At 40.9% G+C, this 24,083-nt stretch overlaps 1 long non-coding RNA gene across 1 annotated transcript; it reads right to left on the bottom strand.

Moving 5' to 3' along the window:
- LOC132315540 (uncharacterized) lies at positions 1 to 22,574 on the bottom strand. The gene is made up of 2 exons (XR_009483726.1): positions 22,295 to 22,574; positions 1 to 944 (listed from the first exon to the last, which is right to left on the bottom strand). It is a non-coding gene; the product is annotated as an uncharacterized LOC132315540 (long non-coding RNA).
- Positions 22,575 to 24,083: the final 1,509 nt, after the last annotated feature.

Here is a 24,083-nt window from a genome sequence, read left to right as displayed (position 1 = left end):
TATATATATGTGAATCTTTTAGTTGGAAAAAAGTTAAATACAACCCAAGTTATTTCTCACCTAACTATTCAAACTGCATAACCAAGTTAGGGTTTATTAAACCAGACGAATTGCGCAAAGCAAACAACTCCGCCAGTGAAATAATAAAAATGTAATGTCTGAGTTTTTTTTTTTTTTTTTAATCTTTTAGTTGGAAAAAAGTTAAATACAACCCAAGTTATTTCTCACCTAACTATTCAAACTGCATAACCAAGTTAGGGTTTATTAAACCAGACGAATTGCGCAAAGCAAACAACTCCGCCAGTGAAATAATAAAAATGTAATGACTGAGTTTTTTTTTTTTTTTTTTTTTTTTTTTTTTTTAAAAAAAAGGAAAAAGAAAAAGAAAAAAAGGTCATCTAACTAAAATGAGAATGTTAAGATAGTAGATAAGAGTAACTAGTAGAGATGGGAGGGAAAAACTAAAGATGACACTTATTTTAGGATAAAATAAGAGAAAGTAGACTTAGATTGTATGGTCATACGCAACGAAGACCCATGATGCACCAATAAGAAAAGGAAAGTTTGTTTGCACAAAAGATGAGAGACAGAGACCGACCAAAACTTCCATGGTATGAAGTAATTAGAAATTATTTTTTAAAATTAAATATAATAAGAGAAATAACTTGCATTAGACTAGAATAAAAAAGGAAAATTCATGTGCCCAAGCTCATCTATATGGACTAAAGTAAGGATGAGGCTGAATTACAAAAAAATGTAGCTAGACTAAATTTTACTTATGATTATGGTAACAGGTGAACAACTGGTATCTAATTAGGCACCAGAACGTCCATCATGTATACAGACCAGGTCGTCATATCCCTGTATAAACCAATCCTAAGAGATGGTATCTAAGTAGGCACTAGAACGTCCATCATGTTTACACACCAGGTCGTCATATCCCCCTGTAAAACAATCCTAAGAGGTTGAAATGTAAATTACCATATAGTACAAATCATTTACAAAAACCAACAGAAGCAAATTTAGTGAATGGAACTTCACCAAGCAACAAACTGTCTTAAGGCAAGACAAATCCAACTAGTGGAATCAATGAAAGTATTCCATAATGGATATTAACCACACATTAATATATCAGAGCGTACAACGATTAGAAGAAAATAAGATGCCAAACAGACATCAATTTATTACCAAGTTTGATACATATATATGTGTGTGTATATACATATATTGGAATAGCAAACTTAAACATAATATTAAGTCCTTATGAATGTAACTTCACCTAGTAAAACCTGTACAAATGCAAGACACAATCCGTAGAATTCCCTAACAGATACAAAACTAATGCTTCTAAACCAGACTGCCACAGTAATTAGAACATAATGTGATGCCAAATGGGCATCCCCAGAACAGCATTTTACCAGGTTCATTATATACGTGCAATTATATTAGTAATGTTAACCACCATCTAGTCTAAAAGCTTAGGTTGTTAGAGAGGGTGTAAGTGTAACTTTCATATTTAAATCCTTTAACACACCACACACCTTCTTTTGGTCCAACACTTGTTTCAATTTTAACTGTCAGGAGGAAGGTGAGGCTTAAAGTACCTTGCCAGCTCTAATGCTATGTTAACAACCATCTATTCTAAAAGCTTAAGTTGTTAAGAGCATAAAATGCATACCAATGCTTGAGCTATACAAAAACTAGTTAAAAATTTCACCCGACTTGAGCTATACAAAATTGAGTTTTCACCAGCAGCATCAAGACCATAAAGTTAAGATTGAACAAGATTGAAGGATACTTTTAATGATCATCACAATGCTTCTTATGCGGCCAATTTGACACACAAATCCAAAAGATACATGAAGCCTATTAATAGGCATCGTACATCTTTGAGAAACGAGTTACTTATTAGAAATATTAAGTATTGATTTTGCAATATGAATATGGGCGGCGTCTGAAATAAGAGGGCTAGAAACACACAATCTCAATACTTGGGAGACCAGTGAAGAGGACAAAATACTTGAAAATTAAATACTTCATAAAAATGGTTAGATCAAATAGGTTTTATAGACTTGAAATCATGTATCTAACCAAATACATGATGAAACATTTAAGTTTTTAACCACTACCTCCATTAATATGATAAATGATGTACCATGTGCCTAGAAAGAATTAATAAACACTAAAATCAAGTTTATTTTCTAACATGCAGCATGCCAAGAAAAATTGAAGTGAATGAAGTTATATAAAGTTCCTAAATAGTCATAAAGCAATGATTGGAAAGCGGTTATACACTCCATTTCAGTATTAATTGAAGGCAATATTCCAGATGTTCAAATCAGGTACATAGGAAACTCAATAAAACAAATTGAAGTCCCGATACTTATAGGCTACCAAAAACCCTTCTATGACATCCCGATCTATCTAGACCACAAATCAGTTTAATTAAAGACTAATATTTTAGAAAAGTAAATCCAAATCAGCAGAACAAGACAATCACAAAAATAAATGATAGGTTCTGGTCAAGATTACCAACTAGCTATAATAAAGATTAAATGCCCACCAATAACTTATCAAGTTTCATCTTTAATACACGCAACAGTATTAACAAATTGAAATGAAATAGAAGCAATCCTCATATATACATATATTTGCCAGTTAAAAATTCATAACCATAGGCACAACAAATTTAGAATGATAAGATTTTAAACAAATTAGCAGAAGAAGTAACCTAATTGGCAATTCCATAAAGTTAAGCTCGGGAAAAGATAAACATCACAACGAAAATTATATATATAATATCAAACTAATTCGCAATGCTAGGATGAGATTAAAGTTACCTCAGAAAGGAAACAAAAACACAAAAGGGTATTGCTTATACTGCGTGTGGAGGGAAAAATCCCCCTCCAATGAAGGTCATCCACGTGGCTATAATTAAAGCTTTGTTTTTATTTTATTAATGGGCCACAAGAATCCAGCCCTATTCAGGCCCAAAAAAGACGTCAACAGCCCAGGGTCACTAATGATGAACTTCCGGCCCAAGTTACATTCAGCCCAACTTCAGTTAAAGACGGACCAGTCCCGCTAGACAAAGGATTCAACAAAGAAGGCAAGTTTTGTGCAAGGAAAGTTTTGCATGGAAAGAATTGTAGAAAGGAAATAATTCTAATTGTAAAGAATGTTGTATATGGAATGAATTAGATGACAAGCAAGGCGAGTCCTACCATAATTCCACCACCTTGTTTCATATAAATAGAGGCCTAGACCTCCAATAAAAGGATCGAGCAATATACGTGTTAGAGTTGCACTGCACAATCAACCGAATTTGATTCCAGTTGTTGTGGCAGAAACGCAAAATAACAACGCACTGTTCGAGGAATAATCAAGCAATCACAAAGAAAAAAAAATAAAATCACACACAAAAACACAAGATATACATGGTTCACCTAAATCTTAGGGCTACGTCCATGGAGCACACCGAACAAATTCACTATGAAAAAGATAAAGAATTACAAGGAGAATTCTCTCTCTATCTCTCTCAATTGCTCTCTCTTGTATTGGTACAAATTTTTCTCTAACTTTCTCACCCTATTTATAGAGTCCCCAAACTTGTCCTACAAAAATTTGCCTTTTGTAGAATCCAAAACTAATAAGGAAGTTAAATCAGATTAGGAAACTGAATTTTCCTTAAACCAATTAGGAAGTCAAATCAGATTAGGAAACTGAATTTTCCCTATCAAATTAGGAAACTGAATTTTCCCTAAAATTCAGTACTCTTAAAGTTTCCATATAATTAAATCTTCCTAAAAATCTTCCACCTAATTAGACTCCACAAAACCACAACAATCTCCCACTTGGAGTCTGGAGCACTTGTAAACACATTTCATCTTCTTCTCATGCATGTCTCATACATGTCGGTGCGCTTCTTTCTGTCTTCAAGCTAGAAGACCAACTGAAGTTGCGCACAACTTCAGTTTCTCCATGGTCCCTGTCTTGGTCAACTTGTCAGCCGGATTCTTGGTGCCAAGTATTTTCTCAAGTGTCAACACCCCATCTTCTAACAAAGATCTAATAAAGTAATACCGAAGTCCTATATGCTTGGTCTTTGAATGAAATGCTGAATTCTTTGCCAGATGTATCGCACTCTGACTATCACTGTGCAAAACATTCTTCTCCTGTTCGAATCCCAACTCTGTCAACAAACCTTGTAACCAAATCATCTCTTTACTAGCCTCTATCATCGCCACATACTCTGCCTCTGTAGTAGATAACGCTACAATCCTCTGTATTTACGAAACCCAACTAACTGCAATTGTACCCACTATGAACACATACTCGGTAGTACTTCTTCTGTGGTCCACCTCGCCAACAAAGTCTGAATCTACATAGCCATTTAGCTTCACTTCGCCCCTTTTGAAACATAGGCATCTGTCTGTGGTACCCCGTAAATATCTCAATATCCACTTTACTGCTTCCCAGTGTAGCTTGCCCGGATCCTTCTTGAACCTGCTTACTGCTCCCACTGCATATGCAATGTCTGGTCTTGTGCACACTATGGCATACATCAAACTTCCAATGGCTGAGGCATATGGAATTTTAGCCATAAAGTTTTTCTCATCTTCTGTCTTCGGACACTGATCTTGAGATAATCGGAAGTGATTAGCTAAGGGAGTACTCACCGCCTCAGCATTTTTCATATTGAACCTCTTCAGAACCCGTTCAACGTACTCAGCCTGAGACAACTGCAAAGTACCTTTCTGTTTGTCTCTGCTAATCCTCATCCGAAGAATCTGCTTCGCTGCACCAAGATCCTTCATCTCGAATTCACTAGACAACTGCTTCTTCAATTTGCTGATTTCTTCAAAATCAGAACCTGCTACTAACATGTCATCAACATAAAGTAGAAGGATAATGAAACTTGACTTAAACCTCTTGAAGTAGCAACAATGGTCAGCGTTGCATTTGTTGTAGCCATGTCGTTTCATTAAACCATCAAACTTCTTGTACCACTGCCTCGGGGCTTGCTTCAAACCATATAAGCTTTTCTTCAACTTGCACACTAGTTTCTCTTGCCCTTTGACTAAGAAACCCTCCGGTTGTTACATGTAAATCTCCTCCTCAAGGTCACCATGGAGGAAAGCAGTTTTGACATCTAACTGCTCAAGGTGCAACCCCTCTGCTGCAACAATGCTAAGAACTGAGCGAATGGTACTCAGTTTCACAACCGGGGAAAAAATGTTTGTGTAGTCAATGCCTTGCTTTTGCTGAAAGCCTTTGACCACCAATCTCACCTTGTATCTCTTGGAACCATCGTGTTCCTCTTTTACCCTGTACACCCATTTGTTGTGAAGAACTTTCCTCCCCATGGGCAACTTGGCTAGTTCCCATGTTTTGTTGGAGATAAGAGACTTCATCTCATCTTCCATTGCAAGCTCCCACTTGCTAGCATCATCAACTTGACATGCTTCATCACAGCATTCAGGCTCACCATCATCTGTGAGCAACATATAATCCAAATATTTCTATTCGGTACATGAGGTCGCGTAGACCTTTTGGGTGCAGGCATAGGAGTTGGAATCTACAGTGAAATATGCTCTGTGAGTTCTCGCCAAGAACCCTCATCTGTCTGCTCCGCATTAATGCTCTCTGGATCATCATCCAACTTAACAAACTCAGGCTTACTTTGTACAGGACTAGTTAACTGTGCTGCATCTCTATCCTTGTACATCACCTTCTCATTGAAAATCACATCTCTACTTCTAATGATTTTCTTGTTCTGATTATCCCAGAGTCGATAACCAAACTCATCTCCACCATACCCAACGAAGATGCATTTTAATGACTTGGGGTCGAGCTTTCCTCTAGCATGGTCACTAATATGCGCATATGCAATACAACCAAAAACTTTCAACCATGTTGAAAGATTTACCTCTTTGCCACTCCGTACCTCTTCTGGTATTCGATGCTCCAAAGGCACCGATGGTTCACGATTAATTAGGTAGGATGCTGTATTGACTGCTTCTGCCCAAAACTGTTTGGGTAGACCCAAATGTATGCGCATGCTTCTGGCTCTTTCTATCAATGTTCGGTTCATCCGTTCTGCCACCCCATTCTGCTGTGGGATTCTTTGCACAGTCCTCTCTAATCTGATCCCATTATCAAAACAAAACTTCTTGAACCCAGTGTCTTCATACTCACCACCATTGTCTGATCTCAACCTCTTGATCTTCGAACCTGTCTCATTCTCCACCATGGCCTTCCACGTCTTAAACACATCAAATAGCTCAGATTTGTGCTTCAAAAAATAAACCCATACCTTCCTCATGTGATCATCAATGAAAGTCACGAAGTAGGATTTTCTGCCAATGGATGAAACAGTGGTTGGCCCCCAAACGTCTGTGTGAACTAGCTCAAGTTTCTCCTTTTTGAGATCTCTGCCACTCTTTTTGAAACTGACCCTCTTCTACTTGCCCATCACGCAACTCTCACAGAAGTCAATATCAATTGCCCGTATGCCTGGTAGTTTTCCCTTTGAGTGCATAATTTTGAGCCCCCTTTCACTCATGTGACCTAGTCTCTGGTGCCGAAGGTTGTGATCTTCTCTGTTTTTTTGCAACTGCTATAGACCCACAAACACTGGTAGTTGTGTAAAGAGTGCCAGATTTCTTACCACATGCAATGGTCATAGCGCCTCTGGAAACTTTCCACGTGTCTCCCTTGAAGATTGTAACAAAACCTTCATCTGACAATTGTACTACCGAAATCAGATTCTTCCTCAAGTCAGGAATGTGTCTCATATCCTTTAACTTCGAAGTTGACCCATTCAACTTGCTTTGCACTTCACCCTCGCCAACGACGCTGCAAGGCTGATCATCACCAAGATACACCTTACCAAGGTTACTCGGTTCATAGCTATTAAATAGCTCTTTGTTTGAGGTGCCATGAAACGATGCGCCAGAATCTAAAACCCATGACTCCGCCTTGCTCTCCAAAGAGCATATCAATGCATCATCTGATTCTTCTGAGACAAAGTTTGCTTCAGCTTTTCTTTCGGTTCCCTTCTTTGGAAGTTTGCAATCAACACGGTAATGTTCCTTCTTTCCACAATTCCAACACTCACCGTCATTGAGATCTGTGGAATTCCTGAAATTTTGAGACTGTGTCCTTCCATTCCTTGACTTGGATCTGTCTCTGTTTCTATTATTGTTGCCCTTCTTCTTGTTTAAACCCTTGCCTCTGCTTTCAACATTTAACGCCGAACCACTGGTGGAAACCCCTGTTGTTTGCCTTCTGATTTCTTCAGTCAGAATCATGCTCGCAACTTCATCAAACTTCAACTTGGTCTTCCCTGCAGAGCTACTGATCGCTGTAATTATGCCACTCCAACTCTCAGGTAACTACCCTAGAATTATCAGTGCTCGGACCTCGTCTTTGAAGTCGATATCAACAGACTCTAATTGCCCAACTATCTCGTTAAACGCATTTAAATGTTTGTTAAACTTACCACCTTCGACCATCTTCATATTGAACAACTTTTTGATCAAGTGCACCTTGTTCGCTACAGAAGGCTGTTCATACATACTAGAAAGGGCTGCTATGAGAGACATTGTCGTCTTCTCGTTCTTGATATTGAAGGCGACTGACTTTGACAACGTCAATCTGACGGTGCCAAGAGCCTTCCTATCAAGTAATTCCCAATCTGCATCCTTTGAATCCTCTGGCTTCTCTCCCAAAGGTTGAAACAGATTTTTCTGAAACAAGAGGTCTTCTATTTGCATCTTCCAGAAACCGAAATTTGTGCCATCAAACTTCTCGATCATGGATGTGGATGTCTTATCTTCTGATGCCATTACTCCCACTCGAACGGACAGATCTGATCAAAAAACATTCAAAATTTCGTCAAACATCTTATGTGCCCTAGGTTCTCAACCAAAGGCTCTGATACCAGTTGTTAGAGTTGCACTGCACAATCAACCGAATTTGATTCCAGTTGTTGTGGCGGAAATGCAAAATAACAACGCACACTGTTCGAGGAATAATCAAGCAATCACAAAGAAAAAAAAAATCACACACAAGAACACAAGATATACATGGTTCACCCAAATCTTAGGGCTACGTCCATGGAGCACACCGAACAAATTCACTATGAAAAAGATGAAGAATTACAAGGAGAATTCTCTCTCTATCTCTCTCAATTGCTCTCTCTTGTATTGGTACAAATTTTTCTCTAACTTTCTCACCCTATTTATAGAGTCCCCAAACTTGTCTTACAAGAATTTGCCTTTTGTAGAATCCAAAACCAATAAGGAAGTTAAATCAGGTTAGGAAACTGAATTTTCTTTAAACCAATAAGGAAGTCAAATCAGATTAGGAAACTGCATTTTCCCTAAAATTCAGTACTCTTGAAGTTTCCATATAATTAAATCTTCCTAAAAATCTTCCACTTAATTAGACTCCACAAAACCACAACAATACGCTTGTCTCTAAGTATTATAATTGCTTGTTTTGAGTGAGTTGTATTTTTCTTTTTATTTCTTTTAATAGAGAGAAATTTTGCACCTACACTTTGGCGCCGTCTGTGGGAAACGTATAGAAATATACTCCTACTTTTGTTTCAAATTGTTTCTGTTACTACAATCTGGAATGTCGAACTGAGAATCTGCAACAGCGGCTGATCAATAGATGGAGTTGATGCAAACGATGCAAGAAGAATTCCTGCATCAATTCGAGACGCTTCGTCAGGCGAACGAAGCCAGCGTAGCCCATATTGCATTGCTTCAACAGCAAAACGACACCTTTCAAACGGCGATGGCTCAGTTGAAACCACAGCCGCGACCAGTTGATGTGGCCGTACCTCCCTCAAACCAAAACGCTCCTCCAGTTAACGAGCCTTAGGTCAATGGGGCGCGGCCTAATGAGGCTCGACCCAATGAAGTTCAGCAAGAGCAGAGGACAAGGTCCGAGGCAGTTGCTTCGGACAATCTTCCTCGTCGCACGCAGGACGAATAGGCCGAATCTAGCCGTAAGCTTACAGTATGGTCTAATGGCATTCCAGATGACACAGGCGTACAGGAGATCTTTGACGAAAAAAGGCTCCTGAAGATTCAGACGCCCGCCGAGATGGGCAGAGAGCATAAAAACTCTCTAGTGAAGACTCCATTCACCGATGATATATACCTTATTGACAGACCTAAGAAATTCATTATGCCTTCCTTTTCCCAGTTCGATGGTACAGGAGATCCTTCTCGTCAACTCGATCACTATACACAAAAGATAGCTCTCGACGATCACAATGATTCGTTCATGTGTAAGGTTTTTCCGACTAGCCCAACAGGAGCTGCGTTGGAATAGTTCAGGAACAGGCCACACAAGTCTATTCCGGACTACAAAACTCTGCGCACTATGTTCCTAGCATAGTACTGCGGGAACAAGAAGCAAAAGAAAAGTATCGTTAGCCTCTTCACCATAAGGCAAAAGAAAGGAGAAACGTTGCAGGATTTCCTATCCAAATTTAATATCCAAATTTAATATGGAGGCCTCGGAAATAGCCGATTGCCATCCTGCGACTGCAATAGAAACATTTAAGCTTGCAATGATTCAGGGAACCAAGTTTCATACCTCCCTAGTCAAATATTCCCCTCCGGATATGCAGACTCTCAATGCTAGGGCGCAGATCTACATCCGACTTGAGGAGAATGTAGCCCACCTAGCGCAGCATGCCACACTCGTCACAGTGGAGAATGAGCCTCGGGAAAGCGTGTCAAATTGAAAAAGTCAGAAAAGCCAGCACGCTTCAGCACCGATCACTCAGGTACCTGAGAAGAGGCAAAGGACAGAAGAAAAATTCACCCCTCTTCGCACTACCTTGGCTCGGCTATTCCAAGAAAACAAGATGAAATTCACAGCCCCTCAGCCAATGAAGCAACCCTTGGGGCAGAGGGACAAGAACAAGCACTGCGCCTACCACAGATTACGGGCATACAACCAATGATTGCAGATCCCTTAGGCGGCAAGTGGAGAATATGATAATCAGGGATGAGCTGGCAGACTACCTTACAACAAAGGAGTACGTGAAGTCGAGGGAGGCCAATCCTCGGAGAGTAGAAGGTAATCAGGTAAAGGTCATAATACATGGGAGATCAGAGGACGACCAAGAGTCGGAAGAAGTATATAGATCCAGGCTGAGGACAGCCTATAAGCTAAGAAAGTTGTCCTCGGTGAACACTATCGCCTCGGGTAGTATCAGTATTGGGTTCGGCGATGCAGATTTATCTAGAGTTTAACTCTCCCACGAGGATCCACTAGTCATCAGCCTTCTGGTGGCTAACTGTATGATCAAAAGGGTTCTGATAGACCCGGGTAGCAGCGCCAATATTATCACAAAGGCTGTCTTTGAGATCCTGTCATCATCAATTCAGCCCACTTCCAATCCCTTAATGGGGTTTGATGGCACGAAGGTAGACCCCCTTGGGGTGATTGATTTATCCGTCACTGTGGCAAAAAGGACATTGAAGGAGAACTTTATTCTAACAGAGATCCATCCTTCTTATAATCTCATTATGGGAAGAGGCTGGATCCACCGAATGAACGGAGTCCCGTCTACCCTTCATCAAGTGATGCGATGCTTGTCTCCAGACGGTAAGGAGGTTATTAATCTTTGGGGAGATCAAGTCGCTGCCAAAGAATGCTATACGTTGACACAGAATGAGGCGAAGAAGATAGTTAAGCAGTCCCAACCAGTTGCGACTCTTGGAAGTATGTCCAAATAGCAATTACAGATCCCTCTGCCCAAGTATTTGAAAACAGAGGATGAAGCTAAAGCTGCAAAGCCTACCGAGGAATCTCTCAAGGCTGTTGAAGTAATCCTCGGCGATCCCCAGAAAGTCACCTATATAGGCTCCTCCCCCATAGCCGAAGAAAAGGAAGCGTTAGTTGATGTCATTCGACGGAATGCAGATGCATTCATTTGGGATCATTCAAATATGATAGGTATCAACCCTTCAGTCTCATGCCATAACCTGAAGGTGGATCCAGCATTCAAGCCAGTCAAGCAAAGACACAAAAGGTTCGCTCCTGAGCGCAATCAAATTAGCTGAAGAAGTAAACAAATTGCTTCAGGCACTATCCACAATGGCTCTCTAATGTGGTAGTGGTTCAGAAGAAAAATGGAAAATGGAGGGTGTGCATAGATTTTACCAATCTCAACAAAGCTTACCCCAAAGATAGCTTTCCGCTATCCAAAATAGATCAGATGGTTAACGCTACCACTGGTTTTGAGAGACTCACATTCTTCGATGCGTATTCCGGCTATAACCAAATCCCTATGAATCCAGAAGATGAAGAGAAAACTGCCTCATAACAGAGAAAGGCACCTACTGTTACAGAGTCATGCCCTTCGGACTCAAGAATGCTGGGGCAACTTACCAACGCCTGGTTAACAAGATCTTCGACGACATGTTAGGGAAGACGGTCGAGGCCTACATCGATGACATGGTGGTTAAAAGTAAGAAGAAGGAGAAACATCCCAAGCACCTCTAAGAAGTCTTTAACACTTTGAGAAAGTATAATATGAACCCTTCGAAGTGCTCCTTTGCAATTTCTTCAGGGCAATTCCTAGGCCATATTGTCAACAAAAGGGAAATCGAGGTAAGTCCGGCTCAAGCTCAGGCCCTAATACAAAATCAAGAACCAAAAACTTGCATGGAAGTACAGGTTCTGACTGGCCGAATCGCAACTATTGGCCACTTCATCTCCCGGTTGTCGGATAAGTGCAAACCGTTCTTCGATACAATAAAATCCAAGAACAAGGACATATGGGGACCCCAGCAGCAAGTTGCTCTCAATCAGTTGAAGTGTTACATGGCTGAACCTCTAATTCTGTCTACTCTACAGCCTGGTGAGACTCTCATAATGTATTTAGCAATCTCCGGCATAGCCACAAGTGCTATACTGATCAGAGAAGAAGGGAAGAATTAGTATCCAGTCTTCTATACAAGTAAGACAATGATAGATGCTGAAACGCGGTACAGCAAAGCAGATAAGATCATACTAGCATTGGTGTACGCAAAGAGAAAGCTTCGACACTATTTTGAGTCACATAGCATCATAGTTCTAACCAATTATCCCATACGAGTTATTCTTTCCAAGCCAGGCTTGTCCGGAAGAATAACTAAGTGGGTAATCGAACTCAGTTCATTCGATATATCTTACGAGCCAAAGGTGTCACACAAAGGACAGGCATTGGCTGACTTCCTACTTGAGTATGAAGATAAGCCCGAAAAGCCAGACCCTCCTGAACCACAATGGGAGCTTCGGGTAGATGGTTCCTCGAACCTAACTAGCACTGGGGCCGGAGTTGTTATCATAACCCTTGAAGGCACCAAGCTGCAGCAATCAATTTATCTGACTTTTCCTGCTACTAACAACGAAGCCGAGTATAAGGCCTTGCTTGCCGGGCTTCGGTTGGCAAACCAGCTCCAAGTAAGGTGTCTAAAGGTTTTTAGTGACTCCCAACTTATTGTGAATCAGGTGACAGGCAAATATCAGCCCAAAGAGGAAAGAATGAAAGCATACAAAAAGGCTGTGGAGGGTGCTACACGAGGATTCGATCAAATCGAATTCCACCAAGTACCTCGTGATGAGAATTCTAAAGCAGATCAGTTGGTTGCCGCAGATTCTTCTTCAGACGACGATTTAGTCCGGATAGTACCAATTGACATCTTGGATGAACCTAGCATAAGCCCTCAGCAGGAAATAATGGTGATCCCAGAGATTCCACGAGAACCATACTGGATGGATCCGCTGGAAGCTTACCTCAAGCATGGAACACTGCCGAACCAGAAAGTTGAGGCATGGAAACTCAGGCTCACCGCAGCCAAATACTCTATCATCAATAATCAATTGTATCGAAAGTCATTCTCAGGTCCCTACCTGAAGTGTTTAAGTCCCACTGAGGCCCTTATGATTCTGAAGCAAATCCATGACGGGGACTGTGGCAACATAATCTGCCGATTTGGGGTGCCAAAGGTTATCATGATGGATAATGGTCCGAAATTGGATAACAGAAGCACAAGAAAATTCTTCGCCGAGCATGGGATCAGGCAGAAGTTGGCCGCAGTTAGCCATCCGTAAGGGAATGGGCAGGCTGAAATAACTAACTGAACCATTTTCAGCTGCCCAAAGAAAAAGTTGGAGAAGCTCAAGTCAAAGTGGTACGAGAATCTACCTCAGGTACTTTAGGCATATCGAACCACCCCACGAAAGGCCAACGGGCGAAAGCCCCTTCGCTATGGCCTATGGGTCTGAAGCTGTCATCCCCACGGAGTCGGCAGTTCCTACTCTTTAGACCCATTTGGTGCTCGAAGGGAACAATGATCAGCAGCTTGAGCATAGCCTCAATCTCTTGGAAGAAAAGAGGGATGTTGTAGCAATTAAGCTCGCTTCATACCAACAACAGTTGCGTAACAGTTACAATAAGCGAGTCAGGTTCCGAAGTTTTGTGGAAGGTGATTGGGTGTTGAAGCAAGAGACAGCCCATGTTAAAAAGTTACAACCCAATTGGACTTGGTCTTACAGAGTCATAGAAGTGGTAGGGAAAGGAGCCTATCGCTTAGCTAAAGCTGATGGGCATCCAATCGCGCGTCCATGGAATGCAATACACCTCAAAAGGTACTATCATTAGATGATATAGTCCGCTTGTGTTTCTTTTTCAATTAAACAATAGATTTGTTTTTTTCTACAAATGCGGCTATTCTTGGCCCATATAATAAACTCTCATATTATTAAGTACATCCTCTCTCCTTTAAGTGTGCGTCGCTTTCCGTAGTCAGTAACGTTGGATACACGTGTGATCAGCGGTCCCGTGAACTCCATAATCATTAAAATTCGGTGCAGGATGCCATTCAGTTCATGTTTTTATTTATTTTCGTAAAAGGGGGCAAAGCTAGGTTCCAACTATGAATTGATGTTACGACAAGAAAAGCAAGAACAAAAAAACAAAAAACACAACAAATGAGAAGATACAAACGGGCACAAAGTCAACAATTGTTTATGGAAACTATCGAGTGTTTGTTTGTAGAAACCATCTTCAATAGGACACAACAGCTGTCCATATCTTTTACATAGCAACTTACTCTTACTGTTGTCCCACATCGATAAAAAAAATCTCTATACGTTCCTTTATATAGGAAAATATTAAAGTATTTAAGTGCATTGCAAATAGGGCCCACTGGTAACAGTAATGGCCCAGCCCAAATTATGTTCAAAGCCTTGGTACTAGTGGGCATTCTTTGCAATAATTCTTTTTAAAACCCACCTTTCTGGCCCATATTATAAATTCTATTCTTTGTCCCACATCGAATAGAAGTACAAGAGGTGTATAGTTAATATATAGGTGGCACACCACATTTGGTTGCCATGAATAGAGTATCTGTGGAAGATAGTCTCCCAAACAGATGTATGGGAAACTTCTCAGTCACAGTTACTCTTTTTCTTGGCCTCATACCATTTCTGGATCTTCGGCCTATCTAACATACTTGGTAACTTTTCCAACATATCGCTTCGGACCTCAAGAGTTCGGCACACTACAATTCCTCTCAGGCTCATAGCCGAGGAACATATCGCTTCGGACCTCAAGAGTCCGGCACAATACAGTTCCTCTCAGGCTCATAGCCGAGGAACATATCGCTTCGGACCTCAAGAGTCCGGCACAATACAGTTCCTCTCAGGCTCATAGCTGAGGAATGTATCGCTTCGGATCTCAAGAGTCCGGCACAATACAGTTCTTCTCTGGCTCATAGCCGAGGAACATATCGCTTCAGACCTCAAGAGTCCGGCACAATACAGTTCCTCTCAGGCTCATAGCCGAGGAATATATCGCTTCGGATCTCAAGAGTCAGGCACAGTACAGTTCTTCTCTGGCTCATAGTCGAGGAACATATCGCTTTGGACCTCAAGAGTCCGGCACAATACAGTTCCTCTCAGGCTCAAAGCCGAGGAATATATCGCTTCGGATCTCAAGAGTTCGGCACAGTACAGTTCTTCTCTGGCTCAGAGCCGAGGAACATATCGCTTCGGACCTAAAAAGTCCGGCACAATACAGTTCCCCTCAGGCTCATAGCCGAGGAACATATCGCTTCGGACCTCAAGAGTCCGGCACACTACAGTTCCTCTCAGGCTCATAACCGAGGAATGTATCGTTTCGGATCTCAAGAGTCCAGCACAGTACAATTCTTCTCTGGCTCATAGCCGAGAACATATCGCTTCGAACCTCAAGGGTCTGGCATAATACAGTTCCTCTCAGGCTCATAGCCGAGGAATATATCGCTTCGGATCTCAAGAGTCCGGCACAGTACAGTTCTTCTCTGGCTCATAACCGAAGAACATATCGCTTCGGACCTCAAGAGTCTGACACAATACAGTTTCCCTCAGACTCATAGCCGAGGAATGTATCGCTTCGAACCTCAAGAGCCCGGCACAGTACAGTTCCTCTCAGGCTCGTAACTAAGGAACATGTCGCTTCGGACCTCAAAAGTCCGACACAATACAACTCCTCTCTGGCTCATAGCCGAGGAGTGTACCGCCTCGGACGATTCAAGTCTGAGGCTACATCAATATGGTTTGAGCCCAGGTGGGGGTAAAAATTTTATGTGGCTGCCACACCTACAGGCCCTTATACTTGGCCCAATAACGAATTACCCTTGAAAATTTTTATCCCACATCAAAAGCAGATAGAAAACATGACTGCAATATATGGTAAAATCCCACACTCATTGTTCGCCAAGATAGGTGCCCCTTGATAAATAGATCTTCAAGCGAAAGTCAGAAATTAACATATCAAGGAACCCTCTTTCTTGAGCCAATTCTTTTCAAAGTCTTCGGATCACAATGATACGAATACTGCATTGAAAGGTTGGTATTCTAAAAACCCTCAACACATTCCTCCAAGATAAGAAACTTCATGCCTCAGACACAAGGAATTTGAGTGTACAAGGAACGGGGGCAAAATCCAAATGAATTAGCAAAAACCTATGTAGAGGTTGCTGTATTCTTTGGCATTTTATCCCCAGAATCAATAATTTTGGCTAAGACAATTACTAAGTCAAGTAAATAACTTGTCCCACATCGAAATAACACAAGGAAAACGAGTATTGATATATCTACTCCATACGAATCAATGGCAAGAAGGGTTCCCTTGACAGTTAGATAGTTAAATGGGGAAACCATCCTCGGATATTAATCAAACTGTCAAAGGGATTCCCTTCTTATCATCTTTCCTATTTTTGCTTCAGATCACAGGGGATACGAAGCCCTCAGGCAACGAGTCTTTCTCAAAGATAGGAAAACATTACTATTAAGTGATAATATGAAACTCAGAAGCACTCACAGACATGCAAATCACCTCAAAATAAATTTAATCATTATAGCCCCAGGAGCAAAAATATATTATTTCAACATTCATCAGTTCAAAATAAGAAATTACACAACCTTACTTCCTTTTTGGATCAAAAGGAGCAGAGTCGAAAGCATCAACCACATTCGGGTTGGAAGTAGTTTCTGAAGGGAGTAAAGGCCTTGGGGCTGGTGGAAAAGAGGAACTTGAAGCTGGATGGTCCTTCTGATGAGACTTCACCATCTCGGCAAATAACACCTCAGCTTCTTGAGTTGGTGGACCCTCAGCATAAGGAAAAGACACTTCCATGTCAGCATCAAAGGCGTCTGGATCCTTCGTTTTGTCACCAGAGCCCTGGTTGAAGCTGAACCTAAAGGCCTTCGCACTGGATAAGCGCACCAAAGTGGTGTAACGTCCTTGCATCTGTTTTCCAGCAATGACGCAAGTGCCGATCGCATCTGTCAAACGCTGGACTTCAGCCTCCAACGCCTCTACCTTAGTTTCAGAAGCGGCCAGGCGGTTCTTGTAGACTTCCCTTGCTTTAGAGGCAATCTTCGCATTCAGAGCAAAACTCGAAGCCTTCTTTTCAGCATTGCCAAGGTCTCTTTCTAGTTTCTTGATAGAAAGAGACTGAGCCTCAGCAGTAGCACACAGTACCGTGGTTTGGTACAAACTCTATATAGTCAACAACAACAATATCAGTGAATATTAAGTGAAAAGAAATCTGAAGAATTAACAATGAAGGGAAAAGAATAAACCTTCACAACGTCAACTAGGGCAGATGGTAGTAGCTCATCCAGCCCCATGTTCCCAATGATCTTTTCATCCTTGGGTAGCCATATCCCCCGAGCAACCGCCAAAGCAGCAGAGGGATCAGTGACTATTGAATCCCCAGAATGCAGAATTGACTTGTCAGCCCTTGAGAAGACAGGCCTCCAAGGTTCTCCATGTTCGGCTTGGACATAAGCCCGAACCTCTTCTTCTGGGTCAGTCTCCCTAAATTTCTTCCCCCTGCCCTTGGGGACATTTTTGCCCTTGCTGGTGGAAGGAGGATCCGGCCTTGTCTTTTTTAGAGGAGGCTCGTCAACCTCCTGTTTATGCTCAGTAGATCTGATGACTACCAAAGGCTGCGCTTCAGCAGCTCTATTCTTCAAAGCTTCAGCTCTCTGTTTTTCTTCCTCAGTCAATGGGAAGCTGTCGAAGGATGGAAGTGCCAAATCCATAAGGCCTGCAGTTGCGGCACTGGAAGCAATTTCCTGGAGGTTGGACGAAGTAAGCAACTCCTCAACAGAGGGTGGGTCGCTCCAGACTTGTCCCTCTAGAAAAGAGAGCCTTTTCTTAGCTACAAATGAGGAGAAGGTCACTGAAAAAACACCAAGAAACTCATAAGTATGACGAAAAATTAAGACTTTACATGGGAAGCAGCTAGAGCACTTGATATGAAGGAAGAGTAAGCATTCTATACCTAACTTCCCAAACTTGCGAGGGATTGGGAGTGCGTTCGATTGAGGCACAAGCCATTTCCCTTTAACTACAATCATCCTCTCTTTCCATTTCTTCTCAAAGGAAGGGAGGTCCGTGCATATCCTTTGCTGAAGGTTAGAGGTGAAATAAAAACGACCAGGCTCGGTCCCATGCCTGGAGATGGTGTAAGTAATTAATAGGTCAGTGAGAGTTAAATCAAGACTCTCAAGCCTTCGGCGAACCAAGAGTGCCGAGATTATCCGGAGAAAGTTAGGGTTTACTTGAAGGGAGGCTAGACCTAACTTATTGAAGACCAAATGGTAGAAGGGATAAAGAGGAAATCGAAGGGCGTTAAGATGCCCAACTGAGAAAAGTAACTCATTCTCTCCGACGCCCTCTCCTGAACTGAAGTCAGCTGTCCACGGGTATTCAACAATTTCTACTCCCTCAAGGATTTCAAATTCCTCCATTACCGAATTTATGGTGAACTTGATACGTCGAACAGACAAAATTGTCTCTTTCTCTTCCTTAGTAAAGATGTCATTCGACCTAGAGGTGGAGGTCTCAGCCTGAATTAAGGAATCATCTAACTGATTGACCGAATCATTCACAAGTTTAAGAGGATTAGAAACCCTAGGGGGAGGAACCCTAATGAGAGTAGGGGAAGACAAAGGCGTGGATTCAAAATCTACAACAAATTGTCTCTTTCTCTTCCTTAGTAAAGATATCATTCGACCCAGAGGTAGAGGTCTCAGCCTGAATTAAGGAATCATCTAACTGATTGACCGAATCATTCACAGGTTTAAGAGGATTAGAAACCCTAGGGGGAGGAACCCTAATGAGAGTAAGGGAAGACGAAGGCGTGGATTCAGAATCTACAACTTCTATGTGGCCGTGAGTGGTTGAAGTGCTCATGATGCAAGATCAGAAAAAAAGATGAGGAACTAACTTGGTGATATGATGAGGTGAAGAACACAGTGAACGAAATAAGCGCAATGAAGGCAAAAACAAATCTCGAGGAAGCTCGTAAGTCAGAATAACAATAGACACTCCTGGAACCGTCTCTTGCAAAAGTGGCAGCCGTGCAAATTCAATTTCCTTTTAATTAGGAGCCGTAGTCCAATTAAAGAGGGAATTGGGGGCAACATGTGGAGGGAAAAATCCCCTCTAATGATGGTCATCCGCGTGGCTATAATTAAAGCTTTGTTTTTATTTTATTAATGGGCCACAAGAATCCAGCCCTATTCAGGCCCAATAAAGACGTCAACAGCCCAGAGTCACTAATGTTGAACTTCCGGCCCATTGGTTGAGTCGTCTGGACCAAGTTACATTCAGCCCAACTTCAGTTAAAGACGGACCAGTCCTGCTAGACAAAGGATTCAACAAAGAAAGCAAGTTCTGTGCAAGGAAAGTTTTGCATGGAAAGAATTGTAGAAAGCAAAGAATTCTAATTGTAAAGAATGTTGTATATGGAATGAATTGGAGGACAAGCAAGGCGAGTTCTACCATAATTCCACCACCTTGTTTCATATTAATAGAGGCTTAGACCTCCAATAAAAGGATCGAGTAATATACGCTTGTCTCTAAGTATTATAATTGCTTGTTTTGAGTGAGTTGTATTTTTCTTTTTATTTCTTTTAATAGAGAGAAATTTTGCACCTACACTGTGGAACTACAATTTGTTAGGGGCAACCCAAACCGGCTCTGGTACTGAAACTGGCGGTAGTTTCCTAGTCTTCAAATTGAGTGGATAATAAGGTGTGATACTGTTATCTTTCAAGTGAAAGATGCCATTATCGTGACCTATATAGTTGCTTATGGCTAATTCTTCATAATTGTCTGTGAAGTAGATGGAATTCTCCCTTAGCTCTGGATAGTCACGAGTTGAAAGAGAAAAGGAGTGATTACAGCCCACAAACAATGCACGATCACCAAGGCATTCCACAGGCTCCCACTTACAGCCCACATCCTTAGAACAGTCATAGTGATCACCTTCCTCGACTTTGTAGGGAGTGCCATCCCAAGCACAATATGAATCATAAAATCTGAGAACCAACAAAAGATCCCGAGGATTCCACAGTATAATTTAAGTAACTGGAAAATTGATTAGATGTCAAAAATTCTTTTGTTGTCTCCAGGTCCCTTGGACAGGAAGAAGGATTTATCTTTGAACCTTTTTGGACAAGAAGGATCGCTGAGATCCCAGGCTTCAATGTGTTTTAGTCCAGCCATGGCAAAAAAGCGTTCATCCTTGCTGAAATACATTATTTCTTGGTAAAAAGCATTGCCTGGTTCACCCAAGACATGCCACCTCTCATCCCCGAGTTCATAGAAACATATACATTTGCAATCTATAATCATCGCGATTCACGGTGCAGTTTTCGTCACTCTTTTGTGAAAATGAAGAACGAGGTAGTGATGGGGCTGATGACATAGCAAACTTTTGTATGGAATACTGACAGATATTCTTATAAGAGAATCAATGATATTCTGAATCTACGGCGAGCAACACAAAGTCTTTGATAAAAGAAGGAGAAGGGGGGAGGTGATTTGATTTTTGGGCACAGAGACATCTTATATCATCCAAGGTTTCGTAGGGAGGGAGAGGGACATAGGGGAGATGTGGAGGCTGTATTAGTGGATTTAAGAGGTAGGGGCTGCAACTACGAGCATGGACAAAGGCAAGCCCGCCATGAGAGGAGCCAATACAGACGGCATCATCCGGCGTAAGAATCTCCTCCTGCCCTGGTATATACTGTTTCTTTGAAACCCTGATTTTTGTTTGCTCCGCAGGACTGAAGAAATGAAAATAATTATTTTAGTCCGCCAAGGACTCTGATTCATCAAACTTGTCATCAACACCAACCCTAGGAGGTATAAACATCAATGGAAACAACAGTGATTCATGAGGAGGAGGGACAGGCAAAGATCCTTTGTCAACTAAATCTGCTTGAGAAGAAGAAGAAGAAGAAGAAAAACCACGTTGCATAAAGTATGCAGCTTTTTGGAAGCCTCCACATGCAAGGGGCAAACAAACATGAACGCCACAAGAGAGATTGTGAAACTTTCACAGAGGCACAGAGACAAAAAAGTGAACCATACCTTCAGCACAGTTCAATGGCAATAATGCATCCTATCAGCTAAAGGTGGGAAAGTATACGCGCTGCATCGCCTTTACGATAATTATGCTGGCTCTTGGAGGGCTGGGCCATATTTGCCATAAGATGATTTTTAAAAAAGGGTATGCAGCTTCCCCGGATGAGGTAGCTTCTGCAGGTTCTATTCTCTGACGCAGCCACTTGATTGAGGGCTCCAGAGAAGGACTCAACTGGCCAAAGGCAGAAAAGCAGACCTGTACCACTATTACTTATCCTAGGATACACCCATTTCTGTATTTAGTGAGACACTGCCGAACCCTTAAATCAAACTCAGTGAACTTACCACGAAGGCTAAAGAGTAGGATTACGGACCATATACCTGCCCCTTCTGCAGCTCCAGTAGAAGCATGGAGTGTATTTGGGCTATAGAATTGGTCAAGAGAGCAGCCATTCACTGAAAGAAAGCAAGACCGGGTTGGAGACCCTGCTCTTCTAGAAAGAGTCTACAACTCAGTAAACTTATGTACTCCAGAAGAAAGAAGGGCACGCAGCCGAGAAAACTTCATTTTTCTCAGAAGTCAGCGCCCAGGTTAAGGCGTCAAAAACATGGGGAAGGAATGTTTCAGTTTGATCAATAAGTTTTCATTCGCAAATAGGTACTCATCTTTTTTATGATGATGTTTTCTCGTAAAAGACTTTACTTCATGGACAAATATCAGACATCAGTTAAAGTCTTTCATCAATACATTCATTAATTCAGTGTTTTTAATCTTTCGGTTCTTAGGGTTATATATTGCAATATCTATACATGCACGTGACTGTAGCGTGATTCAAGCTGTAAGATTTTTTCACTGACAACTTTGATTCTATACTTGATTTATCTCATATCTGTTTGTTAACGGTTTGAACACTAGGAACTAAATTAATGGTTAAAACTAAAGGATAATATTGTCAAGTAGAAGTTATTCTACTTCATCGTCAAACGCAATTTATACAAGTATATTGACTTCTTTTTTTTCAAATTTTTTTTCAAATTAGTTTTGAAAAAAATCTGTTCACCAAATACCTTTTTATCTTTTGAAATCCTTCTAACAAAGTTCTTCTGTGAAGGGCTTTTGTGGAAGGACTACTGTTAGGAAGCTCAGCCAAAGGGGGTCCAATACAACTGAGAAGTGACGCCAAGTATTAACTAAATTACCTTGAATGTTTGGCAACACATCTTTGTACAACACATTATATATTTTCACAGTAAAATGGAGTGGTTGAAACAAACCTAAATTCTCAGAAGCATAGTAATACAGGACACAGAAAATAAAATATATTAGGAAAACAAGAAATCAACCTGCAGTGAATAATTCACTTTTGGAGCTTCGGATTTAGAACCACCAGAGGGACTGGAGATCATATCATCCCTTGGAAGTTTGGAACAACTTGGAGTTTTCCTGGCTGGTTTGCTTTGAGGATCATCATAAGCTCGCTTCCGATTGGTGTCTATAGGCCTTCCAACTTCCACCTGTTAACATAATACTCATCTGCCTCCAACTCCAAGATAGATATGTTCTATGTTCTTAATTATTCATTGCAAATCAATGAGTTTAAAACATAAGGATAGTTGTTAGCTTGGAATTACCATGAGCTTAAATGAGGGACCCCCATTTGATCCTCGGACTGTGTTTTTCATTCATTTCTTTGATTGCATTGTCAAGGTCCTATGCACAGAAAATATGGAGAGTTATAACATAAATGTTATCCCCGAATTCGAGAATTAAGACTAAACTCAGTTGAAGAGATACTGCAGGAAAAAGATAAAAGAGTGAATATAAGAAGTAGCATGCAACTTACTGATCGTAAAGCAAAGTGAATGAACCTGACTGGGGAGCAACTCTTCTTGGATAGCACCACTTCATCCAAGTGATTTAAAGCAATAATTAATTCTTAAACACGTCATTATATATAAAGAGAAGATTGTAAAACATCACCTCTTTCCAATAGGCTCAAATAACTCCTTCAGGTAATTTTCATTAGCATCGGTAGGAAGATTTCTAACAAATGCTATTTTTACCTGTAAATTCAAAAATTACCAAATAAAGTAAGCTACAGCAAACAGACTATATAGAAAACCTGTGTGTTACATTTCAAAAGAAAATGGATGGTGCAACTTAGCAAGTTCTTCTGGATCAACTTCAGGTTCCTCTTCCACTTTACAACTGGATGACACTTCCATCAGTGCTGCAGCCTGTGATTGAAAGTTTCCAAGGAGGCGGTTCAAAATTTCTAAAAGGAAGGATGGAATGATGGTTGATTTGACAAGTCTCCACATGACTATATTAGCTATAAAGATTGACAACTTGATGTAGAGTTCACATATTAAAGGCAAATTAGTTGATTGGCAAAGATGCAAGGTTAATGCATCATTGTTTTAGATTTTTGGAGAAAAGAAGTGGTGGACACTGTTATGAGTTACACAGATTCATAATATTACCATTCTGCAAAATCATGTAACTGTTAGATCAGATTTTACATTTGTGGAGGGCTATAAAACTGATCTGAACAAGATACAGTTGTTAATAGGAAATAGAACATTGATCTATAATACGACATTTCAGATAGATATAGGCAGAAATGATCCACGAGGAAAATGGATTGTAACATCACATGACATAATTCAGTCCCAAGAGCTCTACAAGGTAGAGTCATAACCATAACAGATGACTAGAAAAATGAATAAGAAGGACGGTCTGCTAACGAAGAAATCAAATTAGACGTTGGATATATCCTATTTATGAGTTAGTTATCCCTATTCAACACTCAACTGAACAAAAATTGATAAGTAGTATCCTTAGTATGTCGTTGAATGAGAGTGTAAGAAACTGCTAGGACATAGTAAAATGGATGTTTCATGGACAAAGCCGTAAACAAATTTATAAAATTAGGCCATATTATTGAGTCCATGTTCACTTGGGATTGAAGAGATATGATTAAAGATGTGCTGTCAGGGTGTTCCGTTAGGTAATTCTTCAATGCAATTGATCTCACATGTTAGCAATGGTAAATGACTTGGACTTGGGTATTATGATGCCTGTTTGATTTTGTGGACCTGGCACAAGATCTAGTAGATCCTATTTAATGAA

The sequence above is a fragment of the Cornus florida genome, unplaced genomic scaffold, assembly GCF_030987335.1.
Source record: "Cornus florida cultivar Cherokee Brave unplaced genomic scaffold, ASM3098733v1 CherokeeBrave_3.0.0_Hap2_Chr01, whole genome shotgun sequence".
In the NCBI taxonomy this organism is placed as follows: Eukaryota; Viridiplantae; Streptophyta; class Magnoliopsida; order Cornales; family Cornaceae; genus Cornus; species Cornus florida.
This window is presented reverse-complemented; position numbering and strand designations above follow the sequence as displayed.